Source organism: Trachymyrmex septentrionalis, unplaced genomic scaffold, assembly GCF_001594115.1.
Source record: "Trachymyrmex septentrionalis isolate Tsep2-gDNA-1 unplaced genomic scaffold, Tsep1.0 scaffold31, whole genome shotgun sequence".
Classification (NCBI taxonomy): domain Eukaryota; kingdom Metazoa; phylum Arthropoda; class Insecta; order Hymenoptera; family Formicidae; genus Trachymyrmex; species Trachymyrmex septentrionalis.
In genome coordinates, this window is record NW_017305474.1 from 718,008 (window position 1) to 732,217 (window position 14,210).

At 37.5% G+C, this 14,210-nt stretch overlaps 1 protein-coding gene across 7 annotated transcripts in view; it reads left to right on the plus strand.

Moving 5' to 3' along the window:
• Window positions 1-14,210, plus strand: part of LOC108749711 (protein Fe65 homolog) — a 185,912-nt gene that overhangs the window by 84,438 nt on the left and 87,264 nt on the right. The gene's annotated exons all lie outside the window — the stretch shown is intronic.

The window sequence follows — 14,210 nt, forward strand, 5'->3', positions numbered from 1 at the left end:
TTTAAATTCTTGCTAATTAATATTTGAGTAGAAGTATCTTTCAATAAAACAATCTTTCCAATCGATAAAATAAACTTATAAAATATATCTAAAATTATCTTCTTGTTTTGAAGAGAAATTAAATCATATTTCTATATATTATTAATTTGAGTTACAGTTTTTCATAGCTTATTTTATTTTTGGGTTCTGTATAATTAATTTCCATATACACTCATATGGTTTAATAATTAACAAAACAAGGGGAAGTTTTCGTTATATTATATTTGACGTTGGTTCTATTAATTGTAAGTGTTGTTTTATTGAAACATTTTTATATTAAGTTATTTTTCAAGAATTTTTATTGTGTATTTTCTCGCTTCTGACGTCATAACCTGAGATACTCCGTCTGTTCTTTAGCGATGAACTGTCTGAACTGTTACATGTCAGTGCAAATATAGTTTGCTGTACTTCAACTTTTTGCACGATGTGCATCAATTCAAAGAATTGTTCTGATAAAGTACAGGCTTAGTGAGTGAACAGGTCACTTGAACAATTTAACCAAAAAAATATAGGTATGAAATTGATTCAAATTTATTTTATTGCTTATTAATTGATATGGTAAAATACGGACATTGTTTACTTTGAAAGTAAGCAATTCTGTACAGAAATGGATTAATTCACATTATAGAAAAATAATAAAATGTTATTTAACTCAAAGAATTGGATTACCATTGCTCCTTTGATATCTAACAATAAGATATTTAATCTTTCACGTAATCGCGTTATCATAAGTTCGTCGATTTATATCAACGAGAGGATATAATCGCATCACGAAATCCAAATTTAGAAGAGCAACTTCTATCCAAAACCCATTCAAATGATTAAGAGCTCGAGATTCTCTCGAAGTTACTTAACAATATTCTCGAGCGTGGCTTTTACATTTATTTGATTACGGTGTAATAAGAAGAACAACACCAAAGCACTATGTTGAGCACTGTGTTGAGCAATGTATTGAGCACTTCTACGTAGTTTAAATTTAAAAATGTATTTTATTATCTTATACATATTACCAGACAAAAATATTTAATGCGCAAGGAAACGGTCGTTTACTTAAATCGTTTTAACACCATCAATTAGCAACTCGACACTTAACAGATAGATACTTGCATTTACAAGGGTTATAAATTATAGAATTCACATCTACATAGTGTAAAGCTGCAATTTGCGCATCGACGCTTTGTGGTTGATTGCATCGGAGGATCTTGATTCAAGAGAACACGATTGACCTAAATTTCTTCATGCGCAAAAAACGTGCGCGCGCTTCTTGTAAAACAGAAAGATATCTATAAATTCCCAAAGGATTTTCTATTTCTCTCAAAAGAAATCCATGCCTGGTTATCTTAAAAAGTAACAATATTGGTTTTCGATATTATCATACGAGATTTATTCCCGACGATATCACTTTTCTGTTTATTCTTTCACTTTGACCGACGCTTCTAATCGACAATCCATATTAAGTCCTTGGTTTTTTTTAAATATTTATAATAATACTGAAAAGACTATGGATACAACGCCAGGGAAGAAACGAAAATTTCTTTACTCTCTTACTGGATAATATTATAATTGCGATTATGAATAGCTACTCGCTCCGCTTGAATATCTTGAACACCGTCGTGTTCCCGGTGTTCCTTTCGCGTAGGTCTCGTCTCTAAATCACCCTACCCTCGTAAATCGTCCGTCGCATCCCTCGCGATACTTCACGCGGTAAAATACGGGCGTTACACGCCGCGGATGCATGCATGCATCGGGCGGGCCGGCGATGGGCGTTGCATTCACGTCGGGGCCACTCCGCATGCAGGCCGCCTCTCGGAATGAACGTAACACTCGAGATGCATTCGCGATGAGCATTCGTCCGAGGCATGAGATTCTTTCCTCGCTTTTCCCACTTATAGCAGTCCGCGATTTACCTCTCGATTTACCTCTCGATGCAGTGCCGTTCGTCGCTGGCGTTCTTTGTAACTTTCGAAATGTATCAAAGCGAGGAAGAACGAGCAGCAGTTGGCCGTAGCGGGAATGTTGTCTCGCTAAAGTGGGCCATGCGGTAGTTTCTTGGAAAGTGCATACCTCAGGTGTAGCCGGAAGAACTGGAAAACGGCGGGGTTGAAATGCGCGTGAGAGCGCAGTGCACATACCGGGAGCACAATGGGACGGTTTTGTAATATATTGTAAGCGTGGCGCAAAGTCCAATGGTGCGAATACGCGAAGCTGCGGGCTTTCCTCCATTTACAGTGTCCGAGAAACTGAATAAAGAATTCTCGGGAAAAACGATGGCCGCTAGGGGAAACTACGAGGTTATTTCCTTGTAATGCGTTCTCGACATTCTCGTACAATTCTTAAATAAATTTTAGAATTGTTTGAGCTGTATCGAATTGTTTGTAGGATTATGACATAAACACAACTATGATAATATTCTGCGTTGAGAAAAGTGTTTGGTATTTGTGACTATAATTATGTTAATTGTAATTGTTAACTGTAATTGTCATTATTATAATATTAGAGTAAATAATTGATCATAATAATTATGTGTATAATTTTGTATCAATGTACGTAGTTGGCACCGCGAATATGACTGTAAATTATAACTATTATTACTATAAAACTGATTGTAGTTACTATAATTCAATTACAATGTACGATCATTTTTCAACTATATACACCTTTCATGGTAGAACTGTGCGCACAGTTATTAATATTGTAGCAGTAATAACCATAATTATGAAGTTATCACAACAAATAATTATAAAATCCAAAACTTTTCTCTCAGTGTACATAACGCAGCCTTTTGTATTACACAACTGCCGTTAGAACATGTTATTCTACTCATATCCCGTTCTCCTCACGAGTCACCGCACATAAACCGATTCAGATATCGATTCATTCTATTCTCCGTATAGTCACATCAAAATTTTATAGAGCCCCGTGGATACACTACCGCTTACTGGGTTATTACAATTTATCATACCTCGCGAATATACCTCGCCTATCACCGTGCTTCGCATCGAACATAGGCACTGTAAAAAAAAAACATATACACATATACATATATATGTACGCGCCCCCGAAAGTGATCCTACGAGATACACGATCGCGTCGCAAACGCGTTTTCCATTTGCAATATCCCCCTACGAGACGAATAAAAATCTAACTACATATTTGTTTGTATTTGAGGCGGTTGCGACTCGCATAAGCGGCGCGATGTTGAAACCGACGAATTCGAAGTCGAAAGAAAAGCTCCAGACCGGAAGGCGGAGGCGATTCTCGAAGGGTGGCGAACACCGCGGGGTTTAGGGGGGTTCACGTCCCTGTTCCTCCTCCCTTCTCACGGAATCCATCGGGAGGTCGATGCAGCAGCGATGGCGACATTATCGGTTTCGCATCAACCGCAGTTTACTTCACGATCGTACGTTCGTCCTTTAGTCCTCGCACGTCATTCGTTGCGTGCATACATGTGCATTTCACTCCCACATGGCGTGGGAGTGAAATGAGAGAGGCGCGGCGATGCGATAAAGACGCGGATATTGTGTCGATCCTCGTCAGCGATGACGACACACCGGGTAACTGCGGTGTTCTTCGCGAGCAGTGGAACGAAGAGAGGGCGGTTTTACCCAGCGAGGAGGGTAGATTGCGGGGGTGGCGCGTGCGTCATTTAGGTATCGAGAGAAGGATGCGAGGCGGAAGAGAAATTCGGAGAGCAAGCAGTTTAATAAACATGCGTCATGCTGCAAATGAAATACTGATATTACATCATCGTCATCATCACGTAGTTTGTTAATGGCAAAACGCTTAGTTAAATATTCAGTACTTAAATATTTTAATGATGTGATTATATCAAGTATTCTGAACTTGATTAATTTTGTGCTGATAAAATATTAAGCTTTTGCAAGCAAATTAAACTTCAAAACTATTGTTGAAATAATTGATGTTCATTGAAAGGGCAAATTTTATGAAAGTTTCACACACAGCCCTCTTTTAACTCAATCGATTCAAATATATCGATCGCCCACGTCGAGATATATTTAGCTTCTCGGTGGAAGATATTAATAAGCGAGCACTTAAGGAGAGGGAGAGAGGGAGAGGTCATTCGTGTACGAAGATGTTACCTCATAAGTTGACAACTTTTTTTTTTATTAAGAAGAGATCTTATTTTGTGGAAGAAATTATCCAGGACGCGTACAGCACTGATATTATTTTTTCAAATTGACTATCGTGTATCAAATAATTCTTATAAAGATTTTGAATTATTTAGACCGATTAATTCTCTCTCGCGTTTAATTAAGCCGAATCGAGTAACTGTGAGTGATGTAGTAATGCCTGCATTATACTAGCGATTTGAGATTTAGCATCTCTTGGCCAATCAGAAAGAAACTGCTGACCAGCAACAGCTTCTGGTTGGGCAAGAGACGCAGACACAATCTTCAATTTCGAGTGTGATACAGGTATAAAAGAGAAGAAGAAAAGTATAATAAGCGCAGCGTTTGTCAAAATCGTTTGCTCAAGTAGCAGGCGGTGGCAAAAGAACAGTTTTTCGAATTAATAGACTCGCGTAGAGGCAAAATGACGCGGTGGGGAGGAGGCGAAGCGGAAGAAGAGGACACCCAGGAAGTCTTCATGCATAATACATGCCACGCGCGGCAATATGTCGCTCTCTCGTCGCTTCCCTTGTTTTATGAATCTTTCCAACCTCTTCAGTACTGTCGTCCGGCTACTTCCAAAAGCTGTCGCGCACTTTTTCGGCACCTCGAAAGCCTGGCAACGAGATCGCTCCTTGTCAAAACACTTTCTTTCGCTCGCACAACTTTAAATTACCGTTCATTGTGTTCCCTGCAACTTGTTTCTCTCGGGAATAATTATTCTCTCCACTTTGACGTTATCCTCGCGTATTTCCCGCAAAATATCTGTCGGTGTCGGTTTGTTTTTGTATATAATTGACACACACACACACACACACACACACACACACACACACACACACACACACACACAAGAGATAAGTCTTAAGTCACTTAAAAATAAGTATTATCATAAAGTATACTCGCGAGAATTCTTTTAAAATATTGAAAGAAATTACGAACGCGATGCAGCACGGCGTCTCGGATAAACGTAGCAGAACTGCAACGACAGAAAATGAAATCGGTTTACCGCGGATGGACTCTTTCCAGAATCCCTGCTCCAAATCCTTCCTGTACCCTTCCTGTTCCGCCACACCGCGCTCCGTTCCCTGCCCCGCTCCGTTACCTTCCGCTCGAGGAAAATTTATGGCAAATTGTTTTAACCGTCGGCGTGGTACCACCTGGTACACGAAATATACCGACGGTGTACCGACCTCGCGAAAGCGGACACAGCCGTTGTAACAGATTTTGCAAAAGGGGGCATCGCGTCTCCTTTCAGATCGCGTTAAAACCGGGAGCGAGAATAAGAACGTGTGCGGTCCCTTATTATTTTATTATACAGCTTATATTTGAGATTTTCTGCCGATTAATTTGGGAGACGGCAATGTACATGAAAAGCGACAGAATTGCACCAGTAATTTGAAATGCATGTACATAGAAAGTTGATGTAGCGAGATTAAATTTGAAGAATCGAAACAGTTGATGCACGAAAAATTTTATTGAAGTTTCTAGAAATTTAATTGGGGGTTTAGACCTGAAAATAATTTTATTCGATTATCAAAATAATTACGTTGAAAGCTTAAACATTGATGACAATGCAAAAAATTGTAACAACCATAGTTTAAGTGTCTTGATATTCTAAGTAAAATTATTTTTAGATCCAAGCTAAATTTCTGTATATTTCAGCAAAACCGTTTTTTCTCTCTAAATACTAAATTTGACGATTAAGTTATCTTTATTATAACAAGTTAAGTATTGAAAGTATAATTTGATTTAAAAATACGCAAAGTGTATTAATGCTCATATTTAAAAGAAATCAACATAGACTCAATTACACTTTTATCGTAAAATCGTCAAAATTATTTCGATTATTATTGCAATTTGCATTTGAGAGATACGAATAACGAATTTTATTATAGGGCTCACGTTTAATTAATCATGTCGCGCTTAATTATCGCTCTAGCAAAGAAACGTACGTACACCATGGCGAAAATTTCCGGCAACAAGGAAGATAAAAAGCGGCTGAATGAAACTCGACCGTTGCCAGAACAAATATTTCTCGGTGCAAAGCGGAGGAAAAGGACCGTACGTTCCACCACTTTATTATGAGGCTTATGTCGAGTTTCTTACCTATTAACTTTCGCGACTGCGACGGAACGGCGAGGCTGTAGCAGGAGAACAAAAATTTATGTCTAGAACTTTTCTTCATGCGCGAATCTTAAAATCGAACGAGAACACGAGGCGGGACAGAGGCAAACGAGAAAAACGTTGACAGTACACGTAACATCGCTTAGCGGGACGCATTTTTGAGATGTTAAAGTTTGCCTTTCCATTACCCATTCTCGCGATTGAATCTTCGCGATGCCAAAGTTAAGATTAATAAAAAAGATAATTAAACTTTAGCTAAATGATTATTTTATACTATTGATTTATCTAATTTAACTTTAATGGAAAAAGTAAAATTATAAATTATTAAATTATCATTTTATTTTATTACTGTTATTATATTTATATAAAACGTGTTTTTATATTAAAAAAAAAATAAAATATTGTCAATCAAACTATTTTACGTTTCAATATTACATTCAATCGATAAACCAGTTAGATGTTAAAAAAAACAATTATTTTACTCAATAGAATAATTAATAGATATTAAAAAAGCTATATGTAATTCCTATCGTCTCATTTCCAAAACAATCAAATCTGTTAGAGAATAGTAATTGAATAAATCGATAAGCTTCGACCCATCGGAAAAAGCTCGGAAAATTCACAAGAGATACAAGAGGAAACAACGAGGATGAAAAATGATACGAGGGTAAACCAGCACGATGGTCCATTAGCTCTCACGCTGATCCGTGAATAGAATACGTGTTTTCGACGGGGATATGGAACGTGCCGACATCGTTATATAAACTGTGTGTTGCAGGGATAGGGCATAGGGGTAGGTTGTAACGACCTCCGTTGATCCTGTCGTTGGCAGGATTATGCCGAGAATGCAAGCCGTAGGACGATTATGCGACGGCGACGGACCCAGCGCGCGAAACACGCCCGCTCGCGTGCTGAGGCACGCGGACACGTGCGTGTCCGTGTTCTCCGTAGAAATTCGTGGATTACGGGCGAGAAAATGGCAAACGGCAGTCTCTCGTAGGGCCAACCTTGCTAGCTGGATCATATACTGCTCATACCAGACGCGGAATATTAATATCTTTGTGTAGTCACCTCCGCTTTGAAAATGCTTCTTCCTTTTCGTATGACGATAATATTTAATAATTGACGTGATTCACGCTACATATTTACGACGGGTAAAAGGTAACGAATTCTTGAAATAATATTAAAAAGAATCAAATGGAAAGCAGGAAGAATTTAGAAATATTTATCTAACGATAAGGATAAAGATGTTAGAATTTAAAATGTTTAGATGTTAGAATCTTAATAGAATCAGAAAGATTTTCGAAGAAAAGAAAAAGAAAGATTTCTGATGAGCTAACATATGAATTGTGAATCCTTTGCTATTATCTCGCTAGATTTCAAAGGTGAGATTTAATTTTGCTATTTTTAATTTTATTAAGAAACTATAGAATTCTTAGGGGTATAGAATAATTAGGGGTGTCTTTATAATTGTAAAAAGCTAATTTTTTAAAAGATAAGGTGCTGACTTTGTAGAGGTAAGGGCTAAGAAAACTGGAAATGCATGAGGATCAGATTTTGTTTGATCGTCAATAATCGAGTTTCCAGACATTGTTCTTCTTTCAAAAATGGATGAAATTCCTTTCTTTTATGAACGCGGATTTATGAGCGTGCAAATGTGATTTGCAAAAAGAACGGGTAACAAACTATCGAAATATCGATCCAGAGAAGGTGTATTATCATTCGTGGAGATGCGCGGTACGCGGTTTAGTAGGTGTATATATTTTGTCTGTGATTTCGGTAGTGAATACATACACTTTGTCTCTGTTTCTCTATCTTTCCCTCGCTGTCTTAAGCGCAAAAATGACGCGCACTCTCATTTGTATTCACGGTGTAAAGTCTGAGTTACGAGAAACGCGAATATAAATTGCCATTACGAGATGCGGTGAAAAGAAGCGCGGCTGAGAGGCAAGGAGATAAATCTTCTTGTTTGTCAAAATGCTTTCTCGTTTTTGGGCTTGAAGCTTATTTCTCTCTCGCATACGAATCGCATGTGGACTCGTGCGTGACGCGTGGGTCGTGCCCCAAAGAAGAAAAGCGATAATAAGCCAGAGAGATAAGGCAGAGAGAAACGAACGAAATAATTGGAATTGGAGCTAGTGAACGTGTTATGCGGGGAGAAAATACTCGGAACGAGAATGGAATTTATCGCGGTAAGAAAGATCAAGAGGGATGTTGACCTACATTTCGAAATAGTTCTATACTGTTAAATTCATAATGTCAAATTATACCGAGTTATTTTTTATTATTTCTATATATAGGACGTTCCTATTCGATATGTCGTTAATTAAATAAATAATAAAATTTAACGATTTAATTCAAGAAAGTATATCAAATTTGAGCGAAATTTAGTTTATTATTTACTAAATACATACGTTAATATGAACGTTGTTTATTTTGAAACTAACTACAAAACTGAATTGATTTACATTTTGACACACATAAAAGTTAAAAATAATAAAATATTACTTAATTCATAGAATCAGATTATCAAGATTGTTAGATATCTTCTTTGATATCTAACAATCTAATCTTAAGGTGTTAAAGTGCTGACGTTCGACCCTCATTTTTAGTGTCAAAACATGTCACGTAATCAAAATTGATATTCGTCAATTTTTATCACAGGTCTGTTTTGACGCTAAAAATGAACGTCGAATGTCAGCATGAAAAGATTCAAAAGACACTTTACAGTGCTCGCGGAAACTACATTTATTAGCGGTAAAAAAAAGATGGAAAAAATCTAAACTTATCTCTCAAGCTGAAAATCAATTTTCGCGAACGTTTCAACTATCTTAACATATATGTTATATTCTGGAGGATATAAAATAAATATTTCGCAAATTCTTAAAACCAAGAAAGTTATGAAAGTATTTGCATGGAAAGAATCACACACAATTTTGCTGAAGAATCTAAAAATTTAGCTAGATACAAATCTGAAAATAATTTTGTTGGACATTAAAATTATTATGTAGAACGCGTAGTATAGTAAACAGTATACGTATATTACCTACGTAGTATATTACGTAGTATATTACGTAGTAAACAATGCTGCAAAAAGTTTTAACATTCTGGCAGCCAACGTTCATCTAGTTATTTTGATAGGACTGTAATAAAATTATTTCCAGAGCTGTGTATCTACAAACTTTTTAGATACTTTAACAAAATCGTTCTTTCCGTATAGGGAATATGCGAAATACTACGACAGCAAATAATTAGATCTACTTGTACAATTTTGACAGATGCTCCATCTCAAACTCGATTTTGACATTATAACACTTTACATCATTTCCAATTCAATCTGGTCTTAATTAATTTTGTCGCTCTCGAACGTCTTACATCGGATTACACGTCAGACATGTACGATATTCGATGGAGGTACGACATACGACCATTGTATATGCCGCGCTCGCAATAAATCGTATATAGCCGTGCTTACTGCTGCAATGCATCTCTCAGTGCATCATGACGCGGGGTGAGTCAAGAACTTGGGATATGCAATAAAGTCCGATAGGAGGTAGGAGACAGGAACGAGAAACATCTCCGTGACAGAAATGCCATTCCAATAGAGAGAGAGAGAATTCTTTACCGTATATTATGTCGGCTGCGACGCTCATTTACTCGCTTCCAAGTCATGCGTCGTCGTTCATCGCATAAATGAAATTACCGGCCCACTTCTTCTCTAGCCATGCTGTCTGGATCATCACCACAGTTGTCTCGTACGTTTCAACATGCGGGAAAATCGGCGTTGGACACGTATAATACACAATATCTAAGTCACTTAACGCATGCTTCAGGATAACATGCTTCAAGATAACCGCCTTCTCATATCCACAAATTCCGGAGACAATTTAGAATTGATTTTAATTCATATTGAAATTAAAGGAAAGGAATTTGTATATCACTCCCTTACTTTTAACATAAAATACGTGATTTTCGAATTATTATCATAAATTAAGTAAACATAACTCTATCAATTATTAAAAATGAATTAACTTACTTTTATAAAAAAAAAAAATCGTCGAAGCTCAGAAAAAGAATAGCTTTTAAAAGTTTTGACAAAAATAACATTTGATTATGAGAATGTTTGTTTTTGCCGATATTATTGGATTACCCAATAATTTTCTGTCATTAAAAAATAGTTTTTCTGAGAAACTTAATTTTTTAATTGTGTTACTTTTATGTATTTTATTATTTCTGATATTTATTATTTTCATCTTTATTCTAATTGTTAGCGACACTATCCGTCTCGATGCATTTAAATATCACTACTTAAAAAAAAGCATTTACGCTACAGAAAGCTAACGATCGTCAGAGACGTACTTCAGTTAATGGAGACCGGTAACAATGGTCGGTCGAGCAGCCTCGAAATATCACAGAGTATTTTGACGTTAATTCGTAGTGGCGCGGACCGGCGAATGACATAGCTGGCTCTATCATAGCTTGAAGAAGAAACGAGGGTAAAGCCAGTCATCTACAGTTGGTATAATGCTCGTCCCGGTCTGGCTGAAATGGCATAAGCTGCCCCAGGGGTAGCCGCTCTCTATTAGAGGCAGATACACCTCCGGGTTCACATCAGCGGATCAACATGCAGACATTCACCCTTCGCACAATGGTCCACCCACATCTGCGAACAGGGTGTAATTCGGAATTGTGTGCCGTGCTGCTCTCCAGCAAGGGACGAAAAAGGAAGGATAATTTTGTGAGGAAAAAAGCTATCCTTACGAGATCTGCGTAGCATCGTCCAGAATATTTCTGCGTTTGGGTAATCTCTTAATGCAGTTACGCTTATATTTTACATAATTTGTTTAATAAAAGATATACTCCATTAAGATTATTGAGAATTTATGAATCGCGAGTATATTCGAAAACTTGTCGTGATAAAAAAGTTAAAAATAGTAATTGCACAAATATTATAGGGAAATATGTTTATTACAATAAAAAAGAGTATATAAGCGATATTATACAAAGAATTGGATGTCACGTTTAGCTCGTATCTCGGCTACTAAATGGAATATAGAGCTAATTGCTTTCAGTACAGTGGTTCCCAGGCATGCGATTAAAGCTTTGCATAATGTAGGAATACATGCTTGTGCTGTTGGTTTCCTGAGGGAACAGTAAACAGGTCGCCTCCATGACCGCCTACTTTAATCGATGATGATGGAGCGAGGCCTTTCCGTTCGGCCCTACAAAGATTACCTTCCAGGATATTGAGAGTGCTTTTAATAAAGCATCCCGTCTTACTCATAGCGACTTTTGCTGCTCGTAATCGCTAAGCCATTCTGATTGCTCGATCACGAACAATATACAATACTTTTTGTTTCCTCTACAATTTTCTCCTTCTTCTTTATCCACGAAAAAGACTTGACTGATCCCTGTAGAATAAAAAATGACCAATTTGAACTGATCCTATCGATTCTATTTCGCTTTTATTTTGTGTAACTGTCATAATAAATCCGCGGCAAACAAGCATCTCTGGTTACTCAGCCGAAATTTGTTATTGGAAAGTTAGATGAAAGTGATAAAGCGCGTAGCTGCAAGATCAATAATTTTGTCTTACAAATAGGAATTTATATTATCTCAGCATGGCGCAGTTGCGTCCCATCTTTTCAACTGCACTAATTAAGTACTGCTTCCTATTCAGCTCGTCAGACAATAATCAAATTTAATGAACGGCAAATTTCTCTTATTCTTTTGATGAGACACTTGCAAATGTTTCACGGAATTTAATCACTTCCATTTCTAAGTTTTGATTTTCAAACTAAATGTTGTTTGAATTTAATATTTTTACAATTAAAAAAATTATATATATATATGTGTGTGTGTGTGTGTGTGTGTGTGTGTGTGTATATATATATATATAGAATCACAAAACTTTGACTGGATACGGTTAAACAATACGATTAAGGGTTAAAGTTGACAACTGGCTCTTACCGAGAGCAGTGAAGTCGTTCAATGAAAGGTGGATAATCCAGCGTCGACCGACCCTTCCTATGGGATTCCATACAACTCCGGCAATCACGGAATCCGACTATCCCCATAGTATCATCTTCCGATATCCTCCTCCATCCTTTTCCTAATGGAAGCTTCCTTAGCAGGAGAGCTAAATTTTCAGGCGGGAAAACTACCTTTCTCTTTGATTGTCAGTTCAAGGAACGATTAGGTGTACATAGACACGTGCCTGTGGATTAGGAGGATAGATATCGTCAGTAACAGGATTATCTCTGCATGCTAGGAGTGAGGAATGTAATGGACGATAGATATTACTACCAGGAGGGCACAACTCGCTTCAGTTGAAGCCCTTTCGCATAAGCATTCGTCGTTGATCTCGTTATTAGCACAGAAATGTCTACAAAAATACTGAATTCTTCATCATTTCCAGAACCGAGTACTTTTCGAATACTTGTGCCGAATTTATCCAAACTTCGTTTTTAATTAAAACGCTTTATCTTCACGGTCTAATCTATAATGTCATATTATATACAATTTGAATTATTTTTATTCTTTTCAAGACAATGGAATTAATTAAATAATTTAAGAAAATGTACTAAATTTGATTCAAATTTAGTTTATTATTTACCAAGTGCATATTAATATAAACTTTGTATTTTTAAAATTAATCCATAGAAATAGATTGATTTATTTTGATACACATGTAAATTAAAAATAACAAAATGTTATTAACTCAAGGAATTGGGTTACCATTACTTCTATCTAATAATGCCTTTGATATCTAACAGTGTTCTCTCTTAAAAGACATATTTACGCGAAAGTAAGTCACGGAAAATAAGTCGTAAATTTTATTATAAAAGTTGTGAAAATTTTTTAAATCCGTTTTTCTCTTGTCAAAAGTTGAATGAGCATCTTTACATTAAATCGCCAGAGTCTGGCCCAACTTTGCAGAAAGTCTCTCGATTTCTGGAAATGGCGTTCATCCCGAGGATAAGTCCCGAAACTTATTGCCGTCACCGTGAGGACGCGCGTCTGCGCCTCGTAAACTTCCTACTGATACGAATTTCAAAATATCCTCGTGCTCTTCCTCTCTGGCTCTGCCATCAGTACGAAGTTGTGCCCTAAAGCAGAATACGAACTTTGCGTCTGCGACGTTTTCATCGCAAAGGTTCCGTTAACCTCGAATCGTCCTCGTCGCAACTTTCTTCGAAACTTTCCCTCGCTAATGGAAAATTTATATTCCATCGGAATACAAATCCCTCGCCAAAGACAAATCACTATCCTGGGCGAGTCGCGATTAGCATCACGCTGTGGGATGATGAGTGTGTTCCATTATGCGAGACGTGGAGCTGCAACTCCAGCGACAACTTTTAAAGGACGTTCACAGAAACCGGAAGTCAACCAGATGTAGAAATTTTACACGAAGAGAACCATAAACGGCTGTAGTCTTAAGATATAGTCTTACGTAAAAGCAATTTTTAGGACCGAATCAAATTTCTCCGAGAGGCGAGATCGCGCCTGGCAGTCGCGAATTAAATGGTTCTCGCGACGGATGCTTCCGGCGAGACACCGATATTTTCCGATACTTGGAATTATCGAATCGAAACTTTCTCAGTTATTCGCGAACTTCTGTCGCCGCTCGTGCTGGTCCTCCTCATACCTCCCGGCATCTGTCGCGCCGCACGTGGAAGTTGCATCCGAGCTCCTTTTCGGTGAGAACCTCCCTTCTCGTCGCGACACGAGTTATCTCGCACGGTGGCGGCATGCGACAATAATTTTCGAGATTTTCCGGCAGTCGCTTGCGTTCTCTGCCAAGAAGCGATAAACTTTTTTTTCCCTTCCATCCTCTATTCTTGCCTACCGTTTTCTTTCTCCTCTTTCTTTCTCTCTGTCTCTCTCTCTCTCTCTCTCTCTCTCTCTCTCTCT